Below are 18,588 nucleotides of genomic sequence, written 5' to 3' on the forward strand. Positions count from 1 at the left end.
GAGATGAGAGAGAATTCTCTGTGAAAGAAATATATCAATTATTTTCTCTTTGAGCCAACTCTGATGAGAGTAAGTTTCACACAATGTTTCGCCCCCTCTCTAAATTCCTTCAGATATGATAGGTTTTCTTTGCCTCTTCATAGGATGTAATTTCCCTCTTTTTATCTCCCCCTTTCACTTTTTCTGACACTATTCCCTTTCCATTTCTACTTCCCTTTTTTATGTTACATCAGTAAAATCAAAATATACATGTAGTCTTTATGCATATCCACAACAGAAATACAGTTCTCCAGAGTTCCTTTTACGTTTTTCTGATTCTCTTGAGTCCTATGGCTGGAGATCAAAATTTTTGTTTAATTCCGTTTTTTTTTTTCCTTAGAAACAAATGGAATTAAGGTGTTTCATTAAATGTCCATCTTCTGTGAAAAAACTGGGACAGTGATACATTGTTGGTGCAGTTGTGAAAGAATCCAACTATTCTGAAGAGCAATCTGGAATTATGCCCAAAATATTATCAATGTGCATGCCCTTTGATCCAGCAGTACTATTACTGGGATTATATCCCAAAGAAATACTAAAGAAGGGAAAGGGACCTGTATGTGCCAGAATGTTTTTGGCAGCCCTTTTTGTAGTGACTAGAAACTGGAAAATAAATGGATGCCCAACAATTGGAGAATTGTTGGGTAAATTATGGTATATGAATGTTTGGAATATTATTGTTCTGTAAAAAAATGACCAGCGGCTCTCAGCTCCTCTTCCAAGCTCGCTGCCAGGATCCGCTGCTTTGCGAACATCCCCGAGACAAGATGGTGAAGGTCGGAGTCAATGGATTTGGCCGTATCGGACGCCTGGTGACCCGTGCTGCCTTCTGCTCTAGCGGAGTAGACATTGTGGCCATCAATGACCCTTCATTGACCTTAATTACATTGTTTATATGTTCCAATATGATTCCACCCATGGCAAGTTCAATGGCACTGTCAAGGCTGAGAATGGAAAGCTGGTGATCAATGGAAAGGCCATTACCATCTTCCAGGAGCGGGATCCCACCAACATTAAATGGGGAGATGCTGGAGCCGAATACGTTTGTGGAGTCCACTGGCGTGTTTACCACCATGGAGAAGGCAGGGGGCTCACTTGAAGGGTGGAGCTAAGCGTGTCATCATTTCTGCACCTTCTGCTGATGCCCCCATGTTTGTGATGGAGTGAACCATGAGAAATACGATAATTCCCTTAAGATTGTCAGCAATGCCTCCTGCACTACCAACTGCTTGGCCCCCTTGGCCAAAAGTCATTCATGACAACTTTGGCAATTGTGGAAGGACTCATGACCACAGTTCATGCCATCACTGCTACTCAGAAGACAGTTGACGGCCCCTCCGGCAAGCTGTGGCGTGATGGGCGTGGTGCTGCTCAGAACATCATCCCTGCTTCCACTGGAGCTGCTAAGGCTGTAGGCAAGGTCATCCCTGAGCTGAACGGAAAGCTCACAGGCATGGCTTTCCGAGTTCCTACTCCCAACGTATCCGTTGTGGATCTGACCTGCCGCCTGGAGAAACCTGCCAAATATGATGACATCAAGAAAGTGGTGAAGCAAGCATCAGAAGGACCCTTGAAGGGCATCTTGGCTACACAGAGGACCAGGTTGTATCCTGTGACTTTAACAGCAACACCCACTCTTCCACCTTTGATGCTGGCGCTGGCATTGCCCTCAATGACCATTTTGTCAAGCTCATTTCCTGGTATGACAATGAGTATGGTTATAGCAACCGTGTAGTGGACCTCATGGTCTACATGGCCTCCAAGGAGTAAAGTGGGAAGCCATGGATCTTCATCCCCAGCCAAAAAAAGTTGTTCCACCACTGGGGAGCCCACATCCCTAACCTATGTTCATATACTGGGGATTCCCATGCCCCATTCACAACATTGTCCTACAGCCACCCCTGTAGTAAGGGGGAGAAACCTAGAGTGTCCTATATTGTGTACCATCAATAAAGTCATCTTATTTCAGTGTGAAAAAAAAAAAAAAATGACCAGCAGGATGAATACAGAGAGTCTTGAAGAGACTTACACGAACTGATGCTGAGTGAAATGAGCAGAACAGGAGATCATTATACACTTCAACAACAATACTGTATGAAGATATATTCTGATGGATGTAGATATCTTCAACAAAGAGAAGATCTGATTCAGATCCATTTGATCAAGGATGGACAGAATCAGCTACACCCAGAGAAGGAACATGGGAAAAGAGTGTAAAGTGTTTGCATTTTGTTTTCTTCTGAGGTTATTTTTACCTTCTGAATCCAATTCTTCCTGTGCAACAAAAAAATTTAGTTCTGCACACATATATTGTATGTAGGATATACTATAACTTTAACATGTATGGGAATACTTGCCATCTAGGGGAGGGAGTGGAGGGAAGGAGGGGAAAATTCAGAACCAAAGTCAGTGCAAGGGATAATGTTGTATAAAATTACCCATGCATATGTACTGTCAAAAAAGTTATAATTATAAAATTAATAAAAAAAATAATAAAAGAAAAAATGTTCATCTTCTTCCATGGAAGAAAATGCTCAGCTTAGCTGGGTAGTTTATTCTTGGCTGCATTCTAAGTTCTTTTCCCTTTGAAAATATCAGATTCCAGGCCCTTTGGTCCTTTAATGTGAAGGCAGCCAGATCTTGAGTGATCCCTATTGTGGCATCTCGGTATTCAAATTATTTTTTTCCAGGCTGCTTGTAATATTTTTCCTAAGTCTGATAGTTCTGAAATTTGGCCACAATATTCCTTGGAGTCTTTTTTTTAAGGGTCTTTTTCAGAAGGTGTTTAGTGAAGTCTTTCAATGCCTATTTTACCTTCTGGTTCTGTTACCTCTGGGCAGTTCTCTTTGATGATTTCCTTTAAAATAATATCTAGGCTCTTTTTTTCATCATAATTTTTGGGAAGTCCAATAATCCTCAGATTATGTCTCCTAGATCTATTTTCCAGGTCTATTGTTTTTCCGAGAAGATATTTAATGTATCTTTTTAATTTTTCATATTTTTGATTTTTGCTTGACTGATTCTTGGTGTCTCAATGAATCATTCATTTCTGTTTGTTCAATTTTGATTTTAATGAATTATTTTCTTCATTCGCTTTTTTAACTTCTTTTTTGTATTTGTCCAACTGAGTTTTTAAATGAGTTGTTTTGCTCTTTGCATTTTTTCCATTTCACTAATTTTTTAGTGAGTTGCTTTCTTTTTCCAATTCACAAATCCTACTTTCCTGGGAGTTCTTTGTTTTTTCCAATTAACAAATTTTCTTTCTCTGCACTTCCTGGGAGTTTTTTACTTTTTCTAATTCACATTTCAGGAAGTTTTACTTTCTTGCATAGCTTCTCTTTCCTTTCCCCATTTTTCTTCTACCTCTCTTTTATGGTTTTTATTAGTCTCTTCTAGTAAATCCTTTTGTGTTGGGGACCAACAGTTGTCTGGAGACAGTCTGCTATTAGTCTCCTCAGGGTTGAAAACCTGCTCTCTTTCTGTATAGAAGCTATTGGTCATCCTTTTGATGTTTTTACTCATATTTGAAAGCCTGTTTGGCCAGGAGGTTACCAGTTTCCCCTGCAGAACAGGGATAGATGTATGGACGGGCTGCCAAATAGCTACAAAGAATGGCCAGGTACAGGAGTGCTTTGGGAAATAGTTCCCCAGAGGAAGTGACTCAGGCTAGCACAGGCTGAGCTGCAGGGGGGGAGGGGAGTGCCTTGCAAAGAACCCCCCTGTTCGGATTAACAATTGCCCTGAGGCAAGAGGCTGAGCAGTGAAAGTGTCTCTATCCCAAGCCAAAACCCCCTATGTGGCTGTGGATATTAGCAGTTGCCCAGTGAATACTCCCGAAAAGCACCAGAAGTGGCTCTGCCCAGGGAAGCACAGTCATGCTGGGGAAGTTTTATTGCCTTATGCTGAGCCCCCCACTGTGCAGATTAGAGGCTGCCTTGGCTGCACCCCTCTGCCATGTAGGTTTGCCACTGTCCTGGCCATGCTACAGAATGCAGTTGCACAGTTGTGCTGATCTATGCTGAGTTATTTCCAGTTTTGGTGGGTACAGCTAGATCCTGTTAGGTTCTGGCATTTTTAGAATACCCTGTATCTCTGGCTCTAATCTCTCTGCTGGTCCAATGCCTTGAAATCAATTAAGGCAAAGCAGTCAGCCTATGACAGAGTCGTAACCACTACTTTTCTGGCCACAGAGGCTACCCCCATCCCTGCTCCACTCAGGACGCCAGTCTTTCCTGTCTCCCTGCCTGTGCTGGTTTGTTCCTGCTCCTTAGGACAAACCTGCTCTGGGGGTCCTCCAGATTATCTTGGCTAGTAAGTTGTTGTCCCTTTAATCTTCCTGAATTTCACCAGTCAAGTGTTATTTTTGAGGGTGAATTCAACAATTGGTCCTGAGGGCATGAGAGGAGCTTAGAAAGTCATGTGTGTCTTCTTTGCCATCTTGGCTCCACCCCCAAAACATTGTTGATAGAACTGTGAACCAATCCAAGCATTTTATAGAGCTTTCTGCCCAAAGAATTATAACACTGCATTTACTCTGACTCCATAGCAACACTATGAGATCTGTTTCCTGGAGTGATCAGGGGAGAAAGAAAACAACCTATATATTCTAAAATATTTATAACAACTCTCTTTATGGTGGCAAAGAATTATAAATTGAAGGGATGTCCTTCAATTGTGGAATGGCTAAACAAGTTGTGATATATAATTGTGATGGAATAGTACTACATTGCTAGAAATGATAAGCTTGTTGATTTTAGAAAACCATGGAAAGACATATGAAATAATGAATTGTGAAATGATCAGAACTAAGAGAATGTGGTATACAGTAACATCAATATTGTTCAGAGAATAATTGAGAACAATCAGGTTATTTCAAATACTATAAATACTCAGCTCAATTATAAAGGACCTATGAAGTAAGGTGCTATCTACCTCCAGGGGAAAAAAATGAAAACTAGAAGTATGCATAGCATAGCTTGAAATATTTTTTTTTACTAAATGTCACCCTAGAAGAAAATTTGGAAATATTATAATAATGTTCACAATATCATGAATTTAAATGCCTGGAAGAAAGTTCTTTTTAAAAATGGTTTTATTCAGGGAGGTTACTGACTCAGAGAATATCATTTTTGACCAAGATGGAATTTTGCAGCATGATGGTACATTAACATTTTTAACTATATCTATAATACAGGAATTTGTAAGTATATATAAGTATACATTATTTTCCAAGTTCTTGTTTACATTTCCTTTATTTTCCTCTACTCTGCCTTCCAAAAAACAACCCCCCAAAATAGCATCAAATTCAACAAGGCCAGCCTGTCCAAAACAATTTTAAAATTAAAGGACTAAAAACAATCACAAAAGTATGATGTCATGTACCACTAGAGAATATTACCGAATGGAAAATGAAATTTTGAGCTAAAATTATATCAGATTATTTAGAACTTACTTTTCAGGAAAAGTATGCACTACTGTCTAAAAGGCAATGTGTTCTTTACAGATAATCATTGAGCCAATATGGTTGTTTTGTATATTCATTGGTAGAAATAAAAAGTAATCCAGTGCAGCAACAAGTGCCTTTAAAGTCATTATATGTGTAGTTTGATAATACTTATCTTTGTAATGGTTATACAAGAGGCCATACTATTGAAAGTTCAATAGAGCTCAAGTTCACAATTCTAATTACTTTATGCACTGTAGCTATATAGAATTATACAAGGTACCCTGATGTTCAACTATTTCAATCTTTAAACAAGACCTCCATGAAGGTGATTTTTTTAAAATGGAAAAAAAATGATTTAAAAAGAAAAGGAATGAGGATGTTATTTAACCCAAGTTGAATGACTTAATCTTTTTACAATAGACATACCAGGTGGAGGGATGGGATGTAGCACTGTAGGTTGTCCATGTTGGGGCACAAATGGAGGAGGTTAACTGGGAAGTGGCATCCAAAGCCCTGGAGGAGAATAGGGAGGATCAGCATGAGCTGGAGGCAATTGTGGAGGCTGAAAGTTAAAGTTGTGTACTGGTGGGGGGAAATATACAGATATTGGTGTAGGAATGATGGGTGGTGGGAATTATGCTAGGGGAGGAGTTGGTACAAGTGATAGAGGGTTAAGAGAATATGTGTGAGAAGGTTATGTCAAATGAATGGGTTGTCCATATGCTAGGGGCAGGAGCCCAAGGCGGGGTCTGTCTTTGTTCATCATGGAGTGCATATTTTAATAACCTTCTCCTTTCATCCAGGAACTTGTATTTAATTTCTCAGGGAGGTAGCTTGAAGGTGGAAGTGGGGGATGATGAGGAAGAAGAGGTGACTGATATACAGGGGCAGAATAACTTTGAGGAGGAATCTGGACTTTTAGTAGCTCTCCAACCTTCACTGTGTTTGTCCACTGTCTCTCTCCTATTGAAACTGCATCTGTGAGCAGTGGCTTCCATTCCAGAGGTAGATGTACAAGTAATCTTGATGAATGCATGGTCTCAATTTGGGAGATTTTAGGTGGTGATGATTCCACTCAGCAGAATGAATTGTATGCAATCATTCTAGCTCTTACTTATTATCTAGGACATATAAATATAATATCTGATTCAGCCTATTCAGTAGATGTGATACAAAGAATTGCCACAGGCCAAATACAATTTGTAGCCTCTAATATATATCAGCTCTGTAAGGAACTTCAAGAGCAAGTGAGAAAGCATCCAGGCAAGATTTATATCTTGCATGTCCACTCTCACAGTGGATTTCCAGGTCCTATTTTTGATGGTAATTCAAAGGCAGATAGCCTTCTAAAGATGTTGGCCAATACTCCTTTGTTTCAAGAAGCCCAAGAATCTCATTTTATATATCATCTGGCTGCTTGAGCTTTACATTTACAATTTGGAATAACAAGAGAGGAAGCTAGGAACACAGTAAAAGCCTGTACAGCTTGCCTTCCTTCCCACACTCCTACACTCCCTCCAGGGAAGAACCCTCATGGTTTGAGACCTAATACAATTTGGCAAATGGATGTGACCCATTATAAATCTTTTGGTAGTCTGTCTTTTATCCATGTTGTACTAGATCCTTTTTCAGGATTCATTTTTGCAATACTAGAAGCAAAAGAGACAGCCCCAGTGGTCACTGAATTCCTTATACAAGCATTTGCAATTATGGGTATGCCACAAGCAATAAAAACAGACAATGGACCTGCATATACTTCTAAACATTTTGCATACTTTTGTGCACAGTATAAAATTTTACACACTACTAGCTTACCTTTTAATCCTCAAGGACAGGCACTAGTAGAGAGGAGAAAGATGCTCCTCCAAAAACAAAAGAAAGGGGGAGCCACAGGTAATCCTAGAGAACTTCTAAATCTAGTTCTTTATACTATTAACTTGTTGATTTTTGACAAAGATGCACTGGCTCTGGCAGACAGGTTTTATAACCCACCAGAAGGGCAGTGTCCAGTGTGAGCAGCTCCACTGTCTTTAGATAATCGCCAGATGATGTGGAGAGACCTAGAAAGTGGTGAATGGAAGGGACCAGATAGGTGAACAGCTTGGGGGACAGGGTTTGCTTATATCTCCACAGATGAAGAAGGAATCAGATGTGTGCCAATAAGCTGTATTCACCTTCTCCATCAGAGAGAGAGATGGAGAAGGCCCTTGAAATGAAGGAGAAGACCCAAGAACCATCAGGTGGTTCCATTGCTGACTGTGCCCACCACTGAAAGAGCCTGGCAGTTATGGTGTTTTACTCATGGACATCAAAAATTGTTGGACTTGAAAATCCCCAGGAATCATTGGAATGCCTGAGACATGATAAGATTGTTGTAGGACTTGAAAACCCTCAGGAATCATTGGATTCTCTGAGACATTATAAAACTATTGTAGTTCTTCTAAACCCTCAGGAATCATTGGATTCTCTGAGACATGATAAAACTGTTGCAGGACATCAAAATCTGTGGGGATCATTACATTCCCTGAAATGTGAAGCAATGGACAATAGTTTCATTTTGGACTATCTCTTGGCTGCTGAAGAAGGCATATGTGTGACTGCTGTTTACATACCCTCCTTCTAGGACTTCTGGAAATCTTTTACAGCACCATGTTGATTTATATTGTTTATTATATCACTAATTGCATGTGTAATTGATGTTTGTTTTAACACATCGAGCCTGCACTGGCTGTGGGGAGAGTCACCACTAATAGCCTGTGCATTATTGCTATGTGCTTGTGTAATACTTCCCATGCTGAGGAATTTGTGTATACCTGTCTCTAATAAGACCCTTCAGCCCAGAAACCCACTAGCAAATCCCCACTTCCCTTTAGTGCTTTTCACCTCCTTTCTGAGAAGTCAGTGATTGCATGATCACCTCTGTTCTAAAACAAAAGAAAGCGGGAAATGTTAAGGGCTGGAAGGGGAGCTGCAAAGCCCTCTAGGAAAACTTGAAAATGTGTCACTGAAGACTAGACCAGACCAAAATGACTGAACTGTGCTGGGCCCATTTCCTAGACCTAGAGGAGAAAGGGAGCAAACTAGAATCACAAGGTCTCTGAGGTCCCTGCCAGTTCTGGCTATAAGATCATTTATCTTGTTATAGGTAATCAGGTTGGGAAGATGGCCTGAGGTCAGTAGGCAAAGGCAGATATACCAAAGTATTTTGTATTTGATTCTCTTCATTTTTCATCCACAACTCTGACTAGTTTTCACTGCCAGGAGCATCCACTACCCCAGGACTAAACTGATCTCTTGAACTGGAATCACCGAGCAAAGTGGGCCCATCTCATGCACTCGGGGGCCTCTCCCTCAGACTGGAGGGCTAAAGGATGGAGCCATAAGCTCTAGTCCAAAGGATTTCTGACTGCAGGAACTCCCCCTGTGAACTTCTCTAAGGGCAGTGGTTGGGAGTAGGAGGGAATTAGCTTTTGGATAAAACCTCAGGATTGTTCTGCTCCATATTGTGTAAAGGCAGGCAAGTCATTCTAATCTCCTGGGAGTCATTTCTCATCTGTAAAGTCAAGCTTTCATGAAAGATTTCCTCCAAATGTCTCTGGGACTTCAGAAGTCTTTGCTCCCACCGCCGAAAGTGCAAAGTATATGTGTAGATCCTGTGATTTCAACCTCTTCAGGTGGGGAACATTATGAACCTGCAGATGTTTTTGTTCTAGTTAGTGGAGAGTGGAAATCTGTCATCAAAATCCTGGACTGAGGAACTTCTGAGGTTCCTTTCAACTCTAACAGATGGATGTTACAATCCTACATAAAGAGTGAGACCCACTAGGAGAAGAAAACTATGAGCACAGGACTTTCTATAATGACTCTTCTAAATGGATTACATTGCACCCTGACCATGAGACCTGGCTCACATGGACCCTGGTGCAGGAAACTAGATGAGCATCAAGGCTCTAACTTTACAGTCTTTTAGGGAAATTGTCATCTCTAAAGGATTTAATAAACCTTGTGACCTATAATAGAATATTACATCGGGTTTCTTCATCATAGGTATGGGTTTAAATCAGGTCACAAAACTATTTTCCAACAAAAGGCACTTCTGGGATGGAGCCTGACTTGAAACAAGGGAAAGAGAGGTCAAAATATAATATAATGTACTGAGTACATTAGGACTGAAGGAGCCTGAAACTGGGGGCAGGGAAATTTGACTTTATTTGGAAAAGGCATAATTGTGAAGGATGGAGTGCTAGCAAGTTCTCAGACTTAGTACAAATGGCTTTATGAAATGCCTGTTCCCTCTCAGTGAGGTCTGGAAAATTGTTTTCTCGAGGTGGTGTGAGAGGGGCTTCTTTTAATCTCTCAAGCTAACTCTTCCTTAACTGGATGAACCCGTGACAGATGGTATGTGTTTACTTTATAGGATTTTGACAAGGCATCCTTACCTTTGTGCTGCTGCATAAGTATTAGTTTTATGCATTATGATGATCAATTATCTTTGCAAATCCCTCCTTTCTATAGCAGGATCTCAGTATATAGCAATGCAACACTCATAGATAACCATTTGTAAATCTGCAGTGTAGCAAAAAAAAATTTCAGACTCCTCCACCAATTTATGGATCATTTTCCTCTGTCACATCAGAGGAGAAGCTCATCATTTACCGTGTCTTCTGCTTGTTGAAGACACACCATGAGTTTCCCTGAATGGTTCTTTGAATTCTTTTCTGGAACTTGTTGTAGCCTTATGTCATTAATTAATCCCTCTGGATTCTTTTTTCATTTGTACTTTTCATTGTACTTACAAATAAAAATTATCTATGAATCAATTTTAATAAATTATAAAATATTATAAATATTCTATAACAATTCTGTATATTTTTGTCTAAGAAACAAGGCCATTAAATGATATGAATTATTGGTTATTCCTTTAATGCTTTAGTATGTTTCTTTTTATTCTATTTGATGTTCATCATCTAGGAAAAGTGGGAATTTTGACCTAGGAGGAGAAGTTTCTCCAACCATTTTTAAACAGTAAATAACAATCCTGTTCTAAATCAAATGCCTTTTTCTGTTTTATGAATTATTTGATTCTTCCTTGAGAACTGCACCCCATGGAGAAGGCAAGGCCCCTATATTGTCAGCACTGATGATAATTTCATGCAAGTTGAATATAAGTGAGTATAATGTCACAGAACCTTATTTCTCCCTTCCATTATACTCTTTAGAGTCCACAAAAACCCATGTTTTCTTGTGGAATGAGTGAATGGCTCAAGCAAGCAAAGTTACGTGAGGACATAAAGCCAGTAGTCCTCACCCTTTAAGAAATTACAAAAAGAAAAGAATATTGGAACAATGTGTATGGACAGAGGCTAGTTTGAATTCAAATGGAAGGAGCTAAACAGCCATTGCAGTCCTTAGTTGTGTCTAAATGTTGAGAAAGTCCCTCTTCTGAAAGGAATTCTGTGTGAAGGTTGTTTTAATGTTCTGTAACATTTACCATTGATTCACCAGAATTATTGACAAAAATTTGCAACAATTCTTCATGCCTGAATTCACCCTGGAGGAGATTAACAGGAATCCCAATCTGTTGCCCAACATTTCCCTGGGATACCGTACTTACAACACCCATTTCAGTGAAGAAAGGAGCTTGGAGCACTACCTGTGGTGGCTGTCTGGAACAGACCAGCTTATCCCTAATTACAACTGCAGAGAGAGAGGAAAGATTGTTGCTGCCATTGGAGGAGCCACATCAGCTCTCTCCATTCAGATGGGGACCCTGCTTGAATGCTACCGTTTACCCCAGGTGAATGAGATAGAACCTAAAACATTCTCTGTTCTTCTGTGCAACCCAGTAGTCAGAGCAGTTGTGTTAGTGGTAGATGTAGCAGGAGCAGCAGCAGTAAGTTAAAATGCATTTAATACTACCCTTAATAAAATAAAATGCTTTACATATGTATTGCTTTTGATATTCACAATAAACTCTTAATGAAGATATTCTTATAACTCCCATTTACAGTGAAGGCTACTGTGACTGAGAAAAGTTAAATTGTTATCATGCAGCTAATGATTAACTGGGATACAAATTAATGTGGATTTTCTTATATCTGTTTAGCTCTCTAGTGACTGAACAAAACCACTGTCTTCATCATCAGGGAAATTGAGCAACTCCTGGAAAAGCAACACTATTGTAAGCCAAGAAGTCATTCAGCCTTCAATCCAGGAAAGGATCTGCAAGTAAAACTACTTATACTTGCCCATTATAAAGATAAGTTCAATAAAGATTGGAGAAGTTAAAGTGTTAACACTGCCCAATTCACTGGTGGAAGAGATCTGATTAGATCTTAACATTTTGACTTTAAGTTGAATGATCTTTCAGTCTTTTACATCTCATCCTATGAGCTTCAATTTTCATAATCACTTAGTCCCTCACTATTAGTCCAGAATTTGTTGAGATGAGAATTATTTATAAAAGAAAAATGAGCCTGAACACTGATATATAATGTGTTTGTTTTGGGGAGCACTGGGAAGCCTGTCCACAGAGCTATCCTAAGAACTTCATAAGCACTTTTAGGAATGTACCAGAGTTTGAGAACATTCTTGACATTGTGTTCAAAGAGAATACTATTTTTATTAATGGGCACAGAAGGAGAGCAGAAACATACAGTGCAAGGAGCAACATTTCAGAAAGCACCTCATCTTTTCCAAACTGAAAAGAGACCTCTCTGAGCACTGTAGTTTAAGCTGGCTGCTTAGTGAACTTTGCCATTGGTCAGTCAGATGAGAGACTGTTTTGTGTATTCAGAAGCAAGAAGAAAATTAGGGATGATTTCATGGAAGAGAAACAATGAAAATTTAGATTGTTTCCCTTAAAGAAAATGGGGGCCAGTTTTGAATATGGAACTATGCGTATGAAAAGGTGAAGGACTGGAAGCCTCTCTCCATTTATAACCACAGTCCTTATTTTAAAGCTCTCTTGATTTAACCTAACATTATTTAACTATTATTTCTTTACAGATACAGATTCACTATTTAAGGCTTTTGGAGAAAAAGCAATTGGGATCTTTTTTGTGTTACTAACATTGAAATAATAAATAGTCCTGACCATATACTTGAAGAATAGTAAAAAACAAAAACTATGCTCACAGAGCATAGGAATTAACTCTAGATGTTCTTTTTTTTTTCTATGAAAAACAAATATGTCAATTATTTATTATTTGAGCTTACTCTGATGAGAGTGAGATTCACACAATGTTTCTCCCCCTCTAAATTCTCTCAGATGTGTTAGATTTTCTATTCCTCTTCCTGGGATGTAGTTTCCCTCTTTTGATCACTCCTTCCCCTTTTTCTTATACGACCCCCTTCCCTTTACTACACCCGCCACTTTTTTTTTATCAGTAAAATCAAATTGTCCGTGCAGACTTTCTGTATATTCACAACAGAGATACAGTTCTCAAGAGTTCTTTTTACCTTTTTCTGTTTCTCTTCAGTCTTGTGGATGTAGATCAAATTTTTTGTTTAAGTCTGGTTTTTTTCTTAGAAACAAATGGAATTCCTCTGTTTCATTAAATGACTATCTTCTTCCATGGAAGAAAATGCTAAACTTAGCTGGGCAGTTTATTTTTGGTTGCAATACTTGATCTTTTGCCTTTCAGAATATCAGGTTCCAGGCCCTTCCATCTTTTAATGTGGAGGCAGCCAGATCTTGAGTGACCCTTACTGTGGCCCCTTGTTATTTGAATTGCTTTTTTCTAACTTTGTTGGTAGTTCTGCAGCTTAGCCACAATGTTCTGTGGAGTTCTTTTTTTAGGGTCTTTTTCAGAAGGTGTTAGATGAATTCTTTCAATGACTATTTTACATTCTGTTTCTATTATGTCTGCACAGTTCTCTTTGATGATTTCCTGTAAAATAGAATCTAGGCTCTTTTTTTGATCATAGTTTTTGGGAAGTCCAATGATCATCAGATTATCTCTCCTAGATCTATTTTCCAGGTCTGTAGATTTTCCTAGTAAGTATTTGACGTTATTCTCCAGCTTTTAATTTTTTTTTGTTTGACTGATTCTTGGTTTCTCAATGAATTATTCATTTCTACTTGTTCCGTTGTGATTTTTAATGAGTTATTTTCTTCATTCACATTTTTAGTTCCTTTTGTATATGCCCAATTGGGAATTAACTCTAGATGTTCTTGCTGAAACATGCTGAACTGTCTCATTGAGGGAATCATGAGAAAGGATTCATCTAGCATCTTTGTTCCCAGATAATATACTAGAGGAAGTCTGGTCTAGCAAAGAGGCAACCTGTGCCATCTGGGATTATTAAATTTTTTTGGTCCTTATCAGAGAGAACATGCAGGATAAGTTGAGTAAGTCTCCTTCACCAAACAGGCTGATTCTTTCCTACTGTGATGTGTGGGTATATATCTGACCCTCAGATCTGAAACACTATTTGTCATAGATGAATTGATTTTTATCAGCCCTCTTATGCAGTCCACGAATATCTGTTTATTTTTTGTTTTGTTTTGTTTTGTTTTGTTTTGTTTTGTTTTTGTCAATGACACAGAGGTTCTGGCTAAAGATTGTGGTAATGATTAAAAAATATTAAGGCAGACATTCTGATGTCTCTTGGAGAGTAAACAATACATTTCAAGAGATAAATGGAGAGACTTTGAGGGAGAAATTGTTATCTGATAAACTTTAAAATAAACTTTCTTCTAAAAATACATACGACAATTTTAATAAGTGTATTTTACTTCAGTTCTCTCAGCAACAGCATGCACCTGATAATCCATAATTTTTTCCTGTTCCAGATTATTTATGGTCCATTTGATCCCACTCTTGGTGACAAAGCTCAGTTTTCTTCCCTCTATCAGATGACCCACAAATCCGCTTCTCTTCACTTAGGTATTGTCTGCTTATTGGTATATTTTCAATGGAATTGGATAGATCTGATTGTCATTGATGATATGAGACATGAGGAATTCCTCAGGGAAATCAGAGAGGAAATGAAGAGGAATAGAATTTGTGTGTCCTTTACAGAGAAGATCTCTCTCAGTGACAGAAAAAATAGGGAGTCAGCTGAGACCTTCAAGTCCAGGATCTTAACTTCAGAAGTTAAAGTCATTGTCATCCATCCTGACACAGACTCATCAACAATTATGCAAAACCCACCAGGATATTTATTCCCAACCAAGAAGGTGTGGATTGCCACATCTCATTCAGACACTACAACGAGAGCCCTGTACCATTATGGTTTCACTTTCCATGCTTCTCTCTTCTTTTCCACTCCAGTCCCTGGGTTTGAGAGTTTTATCAGGAAGAGTATGCCCTCTTTAAGTAAGAGGAATGTTCTTCTTAAAGCATATAGGTCATCACCTTTGAAATGCTCAGATCAATCAGATATCCCAGAACAAGATTTATATTTATCAAATGCCACCAAGAAATATGTACCTCTTTACCCTGTGGACATGACAACATCCTCCTTGAGTTACAATATCTACAATGCTTTATATGCTGTGGCTTGGGCTCTCCATGAAATACTGATGAAAAGATCAGAGAAAAGAACCTTGGGAAATGAAGAATCTGTATTACCTCATCCATGGCAGGTAATATGGAAAGAATGGCGCCTTTTTAGCTATGATTTTTTGAGTATGTATTGTAGCAAGAAGTGGGACATGGGAGATATTGAAGACTTTTTAGTTTCTAAAATTATTCTGATTGTATATTCCTCAAAAAATTTATTGTTGGTTTCCAATATTTGTCTGCCTAGTTTCTGCCATACTAATTTCTAATTTTCCCAGCAGTTTTTGTCAAATAATGAATTCTTATCCCAAAAGTTGGGATCTTTGGGTTTGTCAAACACTAGATTGCTATTTTTATTCACTATCTTGCCCTGTGAACCTAACCTATTCCACTGATCAACTAGTCTATTTCTTAGCCAATATCAAATGGTTTTGGATACTGCTGCTTTATAATATAGTTCTAGATCAGGTACAGCTAGACCACCTTCATTTGATTTTTTTTTCATTGCTTCCCTTGAAATTCTTGACTTTTTGTTGTTCCATATGACTTCTGTTGTTATTTTTTCTAGGTCATTAAAATAGTTTCTTGGGAGTCTGATTGGTATAGCACTAAATAAATAGATTAGTTTAGGAAGTTTTGTCATCTTAATTATATTCGCTCGTCCTATCCAAGAGCACTGAATGTCTTTCCAATTATTTAAATCTGACTTTATTTTTGTGGCAAGTGTTTTGTAATTTTGATCACATAATTCCTGACTTTCCTTTGGTAGATAAATTCCCAAATATTTTATACTATCGATTGTTATTTTGAATGGAATTTCTCTTTGTATCTCTTGCTGTTGGATTGTGTTAGTAATGTTTAAAAATGCTGAGGATTTATGTGGATTTATTTTGTATCCTGCAACTTTGCTAAAGTTCTGAATTATTCCTAATAGCTTTTTAGCAGGGTCTTTGGGGTTCTCTAAGTATACCATCATGTCATCTGCAAAGAGTGATAGTTTGATTTCCTTATTACCTACTCTAATTCCTTGAATCTCTTTCTCAGCTCTTATTGCCGAGGCTAACGTTTCTAGTACAATATTGAATAGTAATGGTGATAGTGGGCAACTTTGTTTCACTCCTGATCTTACTGCCAAAGGTTCCAATTTATCACCATTACATATTATGTTTACTGATGGTTTTAAATATAGTCTTCTTATTATTTTAAGGGATAGTCCATTTATTCCTATACTCTCAAGTGTTTTTAGTAGGAATGGATGTTGGATTTTATCAAATACTTTTTTTGCATCTATTGAGATGATCATATGATTTTTGTTAAATTGGTTATTGATATAGTTGATTATGCTAATAATTTTCCTAATATTGAACCAGCCCTGCATTCCTGGTATAAATCCCACTTGGTCATAGTGTATTATCCTGGGGATGATTTTCTGTAGTCTTTTTGCTAATATTTTATTTAATATTTTAGCATCAATATTCATTAGGGAGATTGGTCTGTAATTTTCTTTGTTAGTTTTCAGCCTACCTGGTTTAGGTATCAGTACCATGTCTACGTCATAAAAGGAATTTGGTAGGACTTCTTCAATCTCTATTTTTTTCAAATAGTTTATATAGTATTGGACTTAGTTGTTTTTTAAATGTTTGGTACAATTCACATGTAAATCCATCTGATCCTGGGGATTTTTTCTTAGGGAGTTGGTTAATAGCTTGTTCATTTTCTTTTTCTGAAATGGGACTATGTAGACTATTTACTTCTTGTTCTGTTAATCTGGGCAAGTTATATTTTTGAAGATATTCTTCCATTTCATTTAAGTTATCGAATGTATTGGCATAAAGTTGAGCAAAGTCTTCTAACTATTGTTCTAATTTCCTCTTCATTAGTGGTGAGTTCTCCCTTTTCATTTTTAAGACTAACAATTTGCTTTTCCTCTTTCCTTGTTTTAATCAGATTTACTATTTTGTTGGTTTTTTCATAGAACCAACTCTTAGTTTTATTACTTAGTGTAACGTGCTCTCCTGGCAGTTACAATTACTAGTCTGTCCTAGACCCACCAGAGTACCTTTGACCACTGTCCTTTGCAGTGTGAACTCTACCCAGCTCGCCTCCTCTGAGGCCTTCAAAGGTCTCTGGCCACAATCTCTTGAATCTATAGCTTAATAACCGGTAGCGCACTCAAGAACAGCCACGTATAATCTTAAAAGCCTTTATTGTACCTACTCACATAATGCCCTGACTGATGCCCTGACTTGTTGGTTCCCAAGTGAACACCTGGTCAGAAGACCCACGTGTTCACTACCAAAATCCTTACCTCTTTTGGCTACCCATCTTGGCTTGGCCACCCAGGCTAGAAAGCCAGGGTGAAGAGCGCCAGGTTAAAGAGAGAGCGACTGCTGCCTGCAGTGGGCTTACATAGGACCTGTGAGGTCACACACACAGCCAATCAGCGAGAGAGTCACCCATTACGAAGCTATCTCAATATGGCCAGGATCCCACCCAAGGGCAGTCCAAATATCCACAGAAATTACTTCCGGACCACTCAATCTCCCGATTTGCTGTGGCACCCATTTAAAGGCCCCTTACAACTTAGTTCAATAGTTTTTTTACCTTCAATTTTATTAATCTCACCTTTTATTTTTAGAATTTCAAGTTTCATATTGCCTGGGGTTTTTTAATTTGTTGCTTTTCCAGCAATTTTAGTTGTAAGCCCAATTCGTTGACCCTCTCTTTCTCCATTTTATGCAAGTAGGCCTCTAGAGATATAAAACTTCCCCTTATTACTGCTTTGACTGTATCCCACACATTTTCATATGATGTCTCATTATTGTCATTTTCTTGGGTGAAGTTATTAATTATGTCTATGATTTGCTGTTTCACCCAATCATTCCTTAGTATAAGATTATTTAGTTTCCAATTATTTTTTGGTCTATTTTCCCCTGGCTTTTATTAAATGTAATTTTCATTGCATTGTGGTCTGAAAAGGATGCATTTACTATTTCTACCTAACTGCATTTGATTTTGAGGTTTTTATGTCCTACTATATGCTCAATTTTTGTGTAGGTTCCATGAACTGCTGAGAAGAAAGTGTACTCCTTTCTGTCTCCATTTAGCTTTCGCCAAAGATCTATCATATCAAACTTTTCTAGTATTCTATTTACCTCTTTGACTTCTTTCTTATGTATTTTGTGGTTTGATTTATCTAATTCTGAGAGTGCAAGGTTGAGATCTCTCACTATTATAGTTTTGCTATCTATTTCTTCTTGCAGCTCTCTTAATTTCTCTTTTAAGAATTTAGATACTGCACCACTTGGTGTGTAGATGTGTAATATTGATAATGTTTCATTATCTATGCTACCCTTTAGCAGGATATAATGCCCTTCCTTATCTCTTTTAATTAGATCAATTTTTGTTTTTGCTTGATCTGAGATGAGGATGGCTACCCTTGCTTTTTTGGCTTTACCTGAATAATAGTAGATTCTGCTCCACCCTTTTACTTTTAGTTTGAATGTATCACCCTGTTTCAGGTGTGTTTCCTGTAAACAACATATAGTCAAATTCTGGCTTTTAATGTAATCTGCTAACTGCTTCCTCTTTTTG

At 38.1% G+C, this 18,588-nt stretch overlaps 1 pseudogene; it reads left to right on the forward strand.

Annotated features, from left to right (window-relative positions):
• The first annotated feature begins 746 nt into the window (after window positions 1–746).
• LOC141556213 (glyceraldehyde-3-phosphate dehydrogenase pseudogene) lies at window positions 747–2,027 on the forward strand (annotated as a pseudogene).
• Window positions 2,028–18,588: the final 16,561 nt, after the last annotated feature.

This window comes from Sminthopsis crassicaudata, chromosome 1 (genome assembly GCF_048593235.1).
Source record: "Sminthopsis crassicaudata isolate SCR6 chromosome 1, ASM4859323v1, whole genome shotgun sequence".
NCBI classification, from domain to species: Eukaryota; Metazoa; Chordata; class Mammalia; order Dasyuromorphia; family Dasyuridae; genus Sminthopsis; species Sminthopsis crassicaudata.